Source organism: Thunnus maccoyii, chromosome 1, assembly GCF_910596095.1.
Source record: "Thunnus maccoyii chromosome 1, fThuMac1.1, whole genome shotgun sequence".
In the NCBI taxonomy this organism is placed as follows: Eukaryota; Metazoa; Chordata; class Actinopteri; order Scombriformes; family Scombridae; genus Thunnus; species Thunnus maccoyii.
Window position 1 is genome coordinate 26,980,742 of NC_056533.1, and position 12,248 is coordinate 26,992,989.

A 12,248-nucleotide genomic window follows, 5' to 3' on the forward strand; every position below is an offset into this window, starting at 1 on the left:
TGGAAAAACAAACAAACAAAAACAGAACACATGACTGCACTTTGTTCGCTTTTGTAGTTTCAATCTTAGTGTTGCAGGCAAGTGGTGGTCTTTGACACCTAAAAAAATTCTTTTTGTCCCTTATTCCTTTTCTCACTTTGGTGTAATTCAAGGTGAGTCACCTCAATACCAAATGGTTGCATGTATGAAAAAAAAAAACTCCCAAAAAATAGCACCTTTCAAACATAAAGCTCCTCCATGCACAATCACCAAATTAGGGTCCAATGTGTCATCTGTGCTCATTGCAGTTAAATTTGTCCGATGAAGTACCTAAAATCCCTCAAATCCCAGGATTAACCTTTGGACAATGGAGATTTGCATTGCAGTCACAAACCCATGATCAACAGAGATGATGAGTGCCATAAGGCTTCTCTTCCCCTAAGAGGCTTATATATCATGGAAGGTCATTTATTTCTTCCTGTGTCTGGATATATGGCTTTTACAGTACAATTGTGAAGCATGTGGCAAAGAGCCACAGAGGTCCTCTGAAAGGCAAAACAGTAGTAAAACAAATATAGGAGAAATACAGTATTTCTAACGAAAAAAGTAAAGCCCTTAAATAAAGCTCAACACCCAAATACTTTTGAAATCCTCAAATTAGTATTGAGGATTTTTTAGGATTTTATACCTTTATCAGTTAGCAACAGAAGAGAGACGACAGGTCATTTTCTGTGTGACAAAGACATCCATGTGAATGACGCTATCTAACTGATCTCATCTCTGATCGTCTCATCCTAAATAAGGACCATGTCTGGCTTATTTACCCAAAACAACAGTGACCAGTTAATAACTTTTTCCCAAAATGGCTTTACAAGTTATCAAGATACATTCGTTTTTCTTAATTTATTTTTTATTTCTTTTTGTAGAGCTATGCCTGTGCAGGAACAAGTAGTGTTGTTGTTGTAGTTTCTCATCCAATCTGGCAGAGCATCCAAACGTGAAAACAGTGAAGCTTTATAGTTTATCATGTCCTTGAGACCTCTTGCATGCATTTATACTCATGTCTGCTTGAGAACCTGGCACTCTTTGATAATCAGAGATGTGTAAAATTGCCAACACAGAGATACAAGGTGAACATGAGTGCAATACCACACACACACTTACAGTAATTATTGCACTTAGTTACCAGTATAAAAGAACTCTTCAGTTGATGTGGATATTTTATAAATTGAAAATCTGCCCCAGGATGAGATATTGAAAGGAAATCAGTTAGCCTGTGTTGTCTGCCTTTTTCCTGTGGATCACTATAACTGTGAAATAGGATGATTAAATGAACAGTCCTAATCTACCTGTATTGCCTTTTGTGCTCTGTTACCAAAGCTGTATTCATCTACACTAATCCATGGTTGTTATTAATAGTATTGTATACCAGTGTTCAATTCTCACCATCACAGCTCGTAATTAAAATGAAAATCAAACCATGCAATTTTAAGGTGTGTAAATATATTAACCAATACATATTTCTTTCAACTGAAAATCAAGGTGTCTAGATTCATAAAACCCAGCTTGTTAATCAGAAAAATATCCAGTTGGGGGCACAAACCTCTGAGGCTTGGTTGAAAACATTATCCACTTGTCTGGCTAATCAATGCACTTACACACTGTAAAACAATAATAATACATAATTAGTATGTACAATAGACATGTCAGTCCTTTGAAGAGGGAAAGAGGAATACATACCCACAATTAAGGCTAAAATTTGGCACCATGTAAAGAAAAAAATGAGCTTATTGAAAAGCTAACACTCATTTTCACATAAGCAATTCATCTGAAGTTCATGACAGTACGACTAATCCCTGTCGCAAAATAATAATGCATTAGCTTACTTAAACTGGTCAAACTGGAAATGTGTGAGTGCGAAAGGGTCTTTTTCTTGTGAAACCAACCATAATGATTATGATTGTTTAACAGTGAACATGTTGGATCAAGTCATCATCTACTTTTACACTGTGAAAAAAATATTTTAGTAAATATCAGGTTTCTGATGCACTGTAGAAAACAAGTGTGCATCCATTCAAAACACATTAACATGCATTGTATATGTGCTGGTTCACAACTTTTTGTATTAGTTTTTAATTGATTTAATTTTCTAGTAAGTAAGTCACACAGATCACATGCCACCATTACATTTGAATATTTTGCAAATGATGACTGTACTTGAAAAAGCATCTTGGTTGTTTGCTTAAATGCTTAAAAAGACATAGGCTTATGTTCTCCTGATATGCAAGCTCTTGTAGTGGTGCAAGTAAGTACTGTAACTGTTGCAAAGTTGTGTGATTAAAATCAAAAATTCTTTGGGAGGATGTCAGGATGGATGGTTTGGCGTACAAAATGTGGACGTTGATACTGTTATGACTTGGCTGAAGTGGCCACAACAAAAAAGGGAGACACACATAACTTTTAACAAAAGAGAAATTGATTCAACCAATTAAACCAAATTAAAGCCAAATTAAGATTTAACTAAGTATATAGGGCATGGGTTGTGAATATCAGTAGCATTAGTGGTGTATGGTGTGCATGAGTGTAAGATGTGTGTATGTCTTGTAAGATGCAAGAAAGTAAAGCATATGAAACCTAAGGCAACATAACTGAACCAAAACAGGTGCCTGTAGAGAGCTGCAAGCAGCAGCAGCAGGGAGCAGTCAGAGGAGGGTGAGAGAGTGCCACAGCTGCAGCCCGGACTTTAACAACTCTGCAACCCTGTAGGCCCTCAGGTGTTGCCAGTTGCCTGAACGAACACCTGCAGAGACAGAGCAGGTAAATCACAAGGCCAAATGAAAGACGACACTAGGGGTCGTCACAACGCACACAGTAGTTACAACTATTACTACTACTTTAAGTCACCCAGTTTAAGTTGTTGAAGAGAAAAATACTATTCATTCATTTTCCTGCATCCATATTTTAATTGCCAGCCCAGGGATTTCAAACTGTGGGTAATTGCCTCAATTTTGTGCATGCATGCACACAAAAAAGTGAATCCAGCAAAGAGCTTGTAAATGTGGGGAGAAAAGGAGAATAACTATCCTCTTAACTCAAGGATTAGGTGAGAAACCACACTTCCCTCCAATAGACAGTCAAGTGAGGCCTTTTTGTTTGACTTACACAGATAAATTTGGTTAAATTGGAAAAACAGATGAAACAAACACTTGTGTACAACACTTTTTCATGAGTGAATGTAGAGTTGGCTGAACTTGAGCCATATGGCAGATGAGTGTGGGCCCGCAGGAAAACCTGAGAGCAAACGAGCCACGTCATGAGCACTTATCTCTCTGCCCACCTGTTCATATCTCTATCTCTCTGTCCTTTAATCAACCTTCCCACTATATTGTCTGTCTGTCTCTCACCTTACCTACCACAACTCTCATTTCCTTTTGTACATACTCAGTACGCTTACTCTACAGAGTATACTGCATATGTGATTTATAATTCTGCAAGCACATATTTCTGCCTCTGCACTACCCACCTCCAAACATGGCATGCCTTTTCAATTAAGATGTAGCAGATCACTGATCAGCATCAATCAAAGGGGGCAAATGAGAGAAATTATGATACACCATTTTTTTCCTCCTGAAAAACTGCAGCACATTTTCTTCACCAAATTAGGTTAGCAGACTTAGTTCCCCTTGACAGAGGAAACAGCTTCCTGAAATGCATGAATGGCTGATATTAACAAGGAGGGCTCATCTGGCACTCCATTAACTCAGACTGATGTTACAGCTCAGTTAGACAGACAGACAGACAGACAATCTGACCATATAGGGAATCTCCCTTTAAAAGCTTTTATACTTCTTTTTTTCCAGGAGTGGAAGGAGAGATACTTTACTTAGACAATACTTCATATACTTTCAACACTCATTCACTCTTAGTGTGAACGGAAAAGGGCAGTCTAGTCTAATTTGATACTTTTTCCTCTTGTATATTTTCTGAGTGAGTCTTGCTGACATTTACAGCACGATAAAGAAAACAGGTAATTTGCATATTGGATAAATGTTCAAAATGATAACTATAACTGTATGATTACTATGAAGCCAACACATCCACCTGGTTAAATACAGAGGAAAACAAACTGGATGACAGGTAAGACTAGGATTAGAGTTGCATTGATAGCCACACCCATAACTCCAAGGGATGCCCTATACACAATGGAGCTGGCATGTGTATTGTACACACTGGTGGTTCTGAACCAGGTCTATCTGAAAAGCATTATTAGCCAAATTACACATAAACAAATATCACAATTGATATTTACGTCAGTTTTTGCCCCTCCTCTGGGGACATCTGAGGATCTCTGGCTTTACTTTTCAAAGTATTGGAGAATCAAAAAGCTAAGAGAAACAGAAATCCTGACATTTCAGGGGTAAATTAAGTTCAACAAACCATCCTTAGTGAACAGAATAAGAAAATAAACAGACTAAAAGTGCAGTTTATTAAATATATTGATAACACTCTATTTTACGGTACACTAATAAAACGTAATAAGACGTACTTTGTATCAAATTAGACAATTAGACATGGGCTGGAAGGTTGAACTCTCTCTCAAGTGGTTAGGGTTAGGCTTAAGGATAGGGTTATGTAAAGGTTAAGGTTAGGGTTAGGTTAAGGTTAAGATTACCATACAACATCTTCTTCTGGCCTACCCAGTCTAGCACCAACCAATGTACATGCTGCTTGCAACAGAACCAAGAAGACAGAAATGGTGCAGAAATAATGCTGTTGGGTAAGTTTGCTTTTATGTTGGTGTGTATATTCTGTAACGCTCATATTGATGAAGAGTTCAGTGATTTAGAGCCTCTGTTTTCCTCACAGCGTTCTGACGAGGACTGTTGGTAGCTGTGGCTCTTGACATCCTGGAGTTAGCATTAGCATTAGCCCGCTTCAGTGCCTCGATGGAAACTGGAGAAAGTGCATTATATGGAATTAAAAGAGTTAAGAATTCAAATTTTTAGATTATCTACAAGAAACTGTACTTTTGATGATCATCCTTTTCTGTGTTGTTCATCCAAATAAAATACTGTTGCACATCATTATTGACAATTGTTGGTTATGTATAGTTTATTTTCAGGATTATCTTGAAAGTGACAAGTTGTTAAGATGTATAACAGACGTCCAGGCAGACAGGATGTTGGTTGGACCATTTTAGAATATAAAGCATATCAAATTGTTAATCATATAGGATGTATAAAGCTGCAGAATGCACAATGTGCACAAAACATTAGCAGAATAGCTGAATAGGCCTGTTGATGATGGTAAGGACATTTTTCGACGTGGCTGGGACCCCCAGGAAGGATGTCCAGCATGGGACCAGCCAAAGAAGGTATGTGTCTGAAGTAGCAGATATGTGATTTCAATTTAGTTCACAGTATAGTACTATTTTAATGTGTCGCATAAAGATGCAGTGTACTGGCAGCTTCCATAATGTTACTAGGGTTAGATAGTGAGTAATGTCCAAGTGGTATGATGTCTAAGTAGTCTGCAGCATTTGTTACCAGACCACAGTGTACAGGACCATCCGAAGAAGGTGTATGTCTCAAGTAACAGATATGTGATTTCACTTTAGTTTACGGTACGGTTTAGTTTGTGAAAGAAAATTGAATAGTAGGTTATCATTTTATAAATCTTTTGTATATATGTTAGAAATGTTTTAAAACTAAGGAGTCAATGTTTGTTATCAACTGAATGTGATGTAATGTCATTATCATTTTGGGGATACATGTTGGTGAAGAAATCCTACTCCTAGGCTAGTTGAACTCTTGAACCTGTTTCTATCTGAGGATTGCTTGCTGACCTCTGGGGTTAGCTAGAGATATCTTTGTCTTAAGCCTACTGTTTTAGAGACCACACTTGTTTGTAAGAGGGTGTAATGGTTTGTGGAAGTGTCCATTTAGGGACCAGACTGCGTCTGGAGAGGTATGAAGCTGTCTAGTTTGGGTTAACAATCTTTAGAGAAAGGGCTGGCTTTAGAGAAAGGGCCAGCTGAACAACATGCTTTCTCTCCAAAAATACAAGATGATTGTATTTTTGTTTGTGTTTGGACATTTGTATAATTGTTACTGATGATGTGATGGATTGTACAGTGTCTACAACTGCTTCAACAAGTAACAATGTTTAATGCTTCCTCTATGTCTCCATGAGCCTCTTTCTCAAGAGAAAATTTCCACAACAAGTTCTGTTGTAATGTGTCACAAATTACCCTCTAAGAAAGTCAAATAGGGATCTAACAGTGGGAAATAAAGATCCAATGTCCTGTCAGCTTCCATAGCCTAATGTTACTGGATTCGGATAGTGACATGGCATTAAATGGTCTGATGTCTTAACTGGTATGGGAGTAGAGTGTTGAGGAAGCATGTATTAGGCTATGTAGCCTATTATCTACAAACTCTACGGGACTCCGGAGAACATCCAGGCTATGAGGGACATGTGAAGTAGTGACCAGATATCACCTCATGTGGTTTGACTTTAGTTTACAGTAGTTTTCTTCTAATGAGCAACAAATGACCCCGTAAGAAAGTGAAACTATGTTAACTTAAGGCCAAATAAATGTCCTCTGAACTCTCAGTGTTTTGTGTGACAATTATAAAGGCTATGCCCCATATAATAAAGCATTAAATTTGTCTCATTACAGCCTGTGTTGTCTAATTAGACTATGATAGGTTCATGTTGGTAGCATTAAATTTGGTGTCTAATTACAGCATAATTTTGTAGTAAGGGTAGAATAGCATCTAACTAGCATATTTTGGAACTGGTATGACATTGTAGATATTTGATTTCTAATTAGAATATGATCTTGTAAAATGGTGTCTAATAGTGTATTAGGATCTCCTATTTGGTTTCTAATAAGTGTATAATTTGGTATAGTATGTAAGTATAGTATATTTTGGGTCTAATATGGCATTATATGCAGTTTCTAATTATAGCATAATTTGGGTGTATGATTTCTAATTAGGATATAACTCTGTTTGTTTACTGTCCAATAAAGAACATATTTCTAGTTTCTGTCTAATTTGCTACAAAGTACTGCTTATTACCTCCTATTAGTGTACTGTAAATAAAGGGCGACCAATATATGGCCTTGAAACTTATGAACTGACTTATCACCAGCCTGTGGCTGAAAATGATCATTACATTTTTCTATCTTTTTTTAAGATTTTTTTTTTTTTGACATTTCTGCCTTTATTTGACAGTCACTAGTGAAGAGACAGACAAGAAGCTGGACTTGAACCAGGAGGTTGTGATTATGTGGCTTACACGGTAACCATTTGACTACCTGGGTACTCCATTATGTTATTCTTAATCAGTTCTGCTGAGGTTCCTTTGAGGGTCTCTGTAGCTCTGTTTGATATCAGTCTGAAGAGAGCAAATGGAGACAAAGAGTAGGTCAAGTGTAAAGGAAAACAAGTGGATGGGGAGTGAGTGGTCTGTGAATCTGAGCTCCCTTTGTAAACACAAATACTCATATTCCAGCTGGTGTTGTAGTCAACTGACCAGAAAATATGGTTTCATTAAAAATTCTCTACTTGTTAGTTCATTCCCTTTCAGAAATTTAGCTCCTGCTTGAATTGGACACTAGCATGTGCGAGCAAATATAGCACATCGTTCTGGAGGCAAACACTTCAGCAGTTGGTGTGGGTGAACATTATTGCTCCAAGGAATAGCTAATTTACTCAAGTTTCAATCAGTCTCATTAGGGCTATGAATATATTAACTTTCTAATTTTTTGAAAGCAAAACTTGTAATTCACACAGAATTTTGTAAAATAAAGTGTAAAGCATGCATCACAGTATACTCTGTGATACATGCAATACTTTTAGATATTTTCAGATTTTCAGTTATGGAGAAAGAGAACATGTAATTTTAAGAATTTCTAACAAGGTAATTGAAATTTTTTGTGGAAAAAAACATATTAGACAAATTATTATTCAAAGCAGAGTTTTTCATGTCTTAAAACATTTCAGTAGGGGATCATTAACAAGAGACAAAGAGGTCCTGTCTTACCATCATCAGATGCAATATGTCTGGAACCTGTAGACGAATGCATTAGGACAAAAAACAAACGAAGAAAGAAAATGTGTAATTGTTAAAGAAACTTACCAAAGTATTACTTCATGCAGATGATGCAATGTAAGGTCAAGATTATTTTTTTTAAAACCTGTCTAAACCTGTCTAAGGATATAGCACATGTAGGTTCAGAATTTTTAATCTGTCTCAATACAATACTCACATACATGTATCTTATGTACTTTGAGAGTTACTGGTCACTATAATGTATCCTCCTCTCCATACTGACCGTGAAGTGATCTCTTCCTAAGGCCACAAAACCGACCATATTTACTATGTGCAAAAAAACATTCTAAAAAATCTAAAATTGAAGTCAGTATGTCTGAATTTGTGGGTTATAGCAATATGTGAACCATGGGTTACAGTGGTGAAGGTAACAGAGGAATCCTAAAGCCATAAACCACATTTTTGAGTCAAATGAACTTTAAAACAAGTGGTGAAACAAATTGTTTATTTGACTGTGTTAGTATCTGAGTCAGAGATAGGTAGATGGACATGTTAATTCAAGCAATGCCAAAGAACAGTTTGATGCATGTTGGACCCAAAGCCTCAGTTGTACAGTCCCTAAAAGTAAAATATGTGAAAATATATCACTATAAAATTGAAATTAATATGAAAAAACTCACCTGTTGCTGACGATATAGGCACCGTGTCACACCCTCAACAACTAAATCTTGTTTACCAGCCCAGACTGTCACGTAATGAGTGCAGAGTACAAAAATATGCTGCATCTTCATTTTCTCCATCACTTTTGAAATTCAGCTAAAACAGGTTTGTTCTGGAAGAGTTCTTCCATTGGGCAACACTACATAGAGGTCAACAAATGACTTGAGTCTGTGTCTCATCTCTGACTGGCTAGTTAGGCTAATGACCTGTCAATTGCACATCAAAAGTGACGCCTGGGGAAGCATTCCACGTCTGTGAAAAAACAGTTTAACACTGTTCAAAACATGGATGTTTTTACCAGCTTCATAGCTTTAGATTAAAATCATTATGAAAATAAGGAACTATGGTGACATTGAAGCTGGTTACTTATTTACATGTGTTATATTCATGCAAATGCCTAAATACATTGTTTTGTTATACAAATATTTCAATGTATATTTCCACAAGATCACTGTATTACAAAACAGGCGATTATATTTTACTGAGTAAATGAATATAAAGAAAAACATAGAAATGAATAATTTGTTAGATGGAATTAAAATGTTTATGTATCAAGCAAAACTTTGAAAATATCATTTTTATATACTATCTGATTACATTTTTGCTGAAAAGAAAAGCTAAAAGTGTTCAAAATTAAGAAGAAAGAACATTACCAACACTGAGTAACAATAGTGTCTCTGACACTGGCCCACCATAGATGCAGAAATCTTGAGCAGTGCATCATGGTTACTGTCACTGTTAGAACAGAATCTCTAAAGACTTCTAATGATAATTGAATGAACCTGCTGTATAATAAATACTGTCTCCACAGAGGTCTGGATAGTATTTTACTACATGATTGACAAATGAGCAGCTGGTTATCATAACATAGTAACTGTAAATGTGCTGAATGTATCCAAATGGTCTACACAAAATCTTTTTTCCATTTTGTGCCATACTCACAATTTAATTTGCTGAACATGGAAAATTCTATCTGAAATATCTCATAAAAATCTTGAATGACGTCAGAAACACTAATCCTAACGCATAATTATTAGCTTACTTTTTTGTTTGTAGTAGCCATGGGAACAGTAATTAAAACAACATTGTCCAAATGAATGACCTAAATATGGTGGCAGGACAGGATAGTATTGAATCTTTAGTGGTTGTGGGAAAAAAATAAGTTTCTCAGAAATACACTGCTGTAGTTAATTCTTTGGAAGCCTCTGCGTGGTTTGCTGAGGATGAAACTGGATGAAAGTGAGAGAAAAATAGGGACGGAGGAATAAAGGAAATTAGTAACTTAATCCACAGCAGGATCAAAAGAGTGCGATTGGATTATATTTTGTTGCATCACAGCAAATGAAAGATGTTTTAGATCAAAGGCAGTGATTTTCAGCGAGAGAATATGGAGATGCATTATTGAAGATGATGAACAAAGTGTGTGTGTGTGTGTGTGTGTGTGTGTGTGTGTGTGTGTGTGTGTGTGTGTGTGTGTGTGTGTGTGTGTGTGGAGGGGGGGGGTTGTATTTGATGTCATAACTTGGGAAATGTAGCCTCTCCTATTCACTAGACCAGTGTAACCCAACACGGGCCTCTCATTGTTGTCTTTATTTGTTTGATTTCAAGGCAGGGACATTACAATAAAGCCAATATGGAAATGGGATCGGGCTGCGACTGATGGTAATTACTTTCTGTCTACACCATTAAGAATTTAATGTAATTTCAGATAGACTTTCCCGGAGAGAGAGAGAGAGGGGGAGAGAGAGACACAGACAGAGATAGAGAGAGAGAGAGAGAGAGAGAGAGAGAGAGAGAGAGAGAGAGAGAGAGAGAGAGAGAGAGAGAGAGAGGTGTGTGTGTGGGGGGGTGGGGCTGGGTGTGTTGGCTATCTATGTGTTACGAAGTAAAACATGCACAAGACAGCATAAGCTAGCTCCACTTGAGTTAACAAGAAATGTGTACATCCTGCTATGTACAGTGTAATGTCTTGTAGTCTTAACACCTCCTCTGCCTGACAATTATGTTTCTTTAACAACCTGTATATGAAATACAGAAGAATAATCCCCAAGGTCACAAAGAGTTCAAGAACCTGATTTAAGCCAAGTCACCCCTCCACTGTCCATTCTGCCCTGGTCTGAAGATGCCTGTCTGTCAGCGGGATTACTGCAGCAGGAGGTGATCGCTCATGTAGAAAAGCTGTGGAGTGTGTCAGTCTGGGTGACCTCTCTCTCCAGCTGTTTGTAGCCACGTAAAACTCAGATTTTCATCAGATCAATTCATGTAATGAGACAGAGATTTCTAATAACACTCTTGAAGGTTAAAAACAATCAGCGTTAGGGTTAAGGGTCATTTTGAGGATCATGTTGGATAGCGGAATGTATGGATCAAATTGCTATTTGATACTGTACAGCAGGATCTTGCTAGGACGGATTGCTATGACATAAGCCGCAGATTTGAATTTCAGCAGTCAAATCTGGATTTTTATACAGTATCTACAGTAAGAAGTTAATATATTGTGTCTAAATGAGTACCTTTTAAGTGTGTTCATTTTCATACCTATATAATTCTCATAATTTTCATTTTTTGAAGTGTTGATTCCAAAGTATTTTTTTAGCTGAAGGTTTAAAGGAACAGAAGGTATTCCAGGTATGTTGTCCAACCACTGTATATCAGAATAAGCAGACTGTATAAAAATGATAAGAATTGTTGCTCCTGAATCTTGTAACCAACTAAATAAAGAACACCCAAATAACGAACAAAAGCACAAACTCTATATGATTTAATTTTCTGGATATAAGATGACTAATGCATTAACACAATAGTATCTGCACAAAAGTGATGTTATGATCAAACCTTACCACTTATTAACCAGACCCAGTGTTTGTTATTGCACACAGGAGCGTACTTTGTCATCATAACAGCTGGGTTTAAGCTATGATATGTCTAAAGGGCTTGTATGACTGTTGTGTGTTTCCTTTCCCAAGAAGCTGAAGGAAAATGACTAATCAAAAGAGTTGGAGTGGGTGGAAGAGAAAGTTTATACAGTGAACTAAACCTCCATTGTTATTATTGCAATAAATCACATGCTGTAATTGTTTGGTCAGTGTAAAAAAACAAATGTAGAACTGTGCAGAGTACATCTTAGATTGTCATTTGGCTGCAAACAACCATTCCCTGGGCAGCTGACTTATTTATTGTAGGCAGATATGGAATGCATCACCAAGGTATTGATTCTGTTAGATAAATGGAAAGGTTTGATCATGACATAGCACCTGGCTGGCCAAAGGTACAGAATTTGAACCTGATCCTGGAGGATCACAAATTACTGAATGCTGGTGTGCCATATTTTATATGAAGTTTTCTGGATATTTTCCTGCACATGGATTGTAAAAAGTATCCACAAATATGCCTTGAACTTTAGATGATAATTCCAAAGCCCTTTCGTAAGGGATAACTCAATGCTTAACTGGATTTATGGTAAGATTTTAAATAAAATCACCATAAAT

The 12,248-nt window shown here is 36.8% G+C and overlaps 1 long non-coding RNA gene across 2 annotated transcripts; it reads left to right on the plus strand.

The window, feature by feature from the left end:
- The first annotated feature begins 2,680 nt into the window (after positions 1-2,680).
- On the plus strand, positions 2,681-4,953 carry LOC121897499. 2 transcript variants are annotated; one of them, XR_006096232.1, is made up of 3 exons: positions 2,681-2,796; positions 4,686-4,756; positions 4,846-4,953. It is a non-coding gene; the product is annotated as an uncharacterized LOC121897499 (long non-coding RNA). The 2 variants fall into 2 exon arrangements; XR_006096244.1 differs by lacking the exon at positions 2,681-2,796 and adding an exon at positions 2,879-3,082.
- Positions 4,954-12,248: the final 7,295 nt, after the last annotated feature.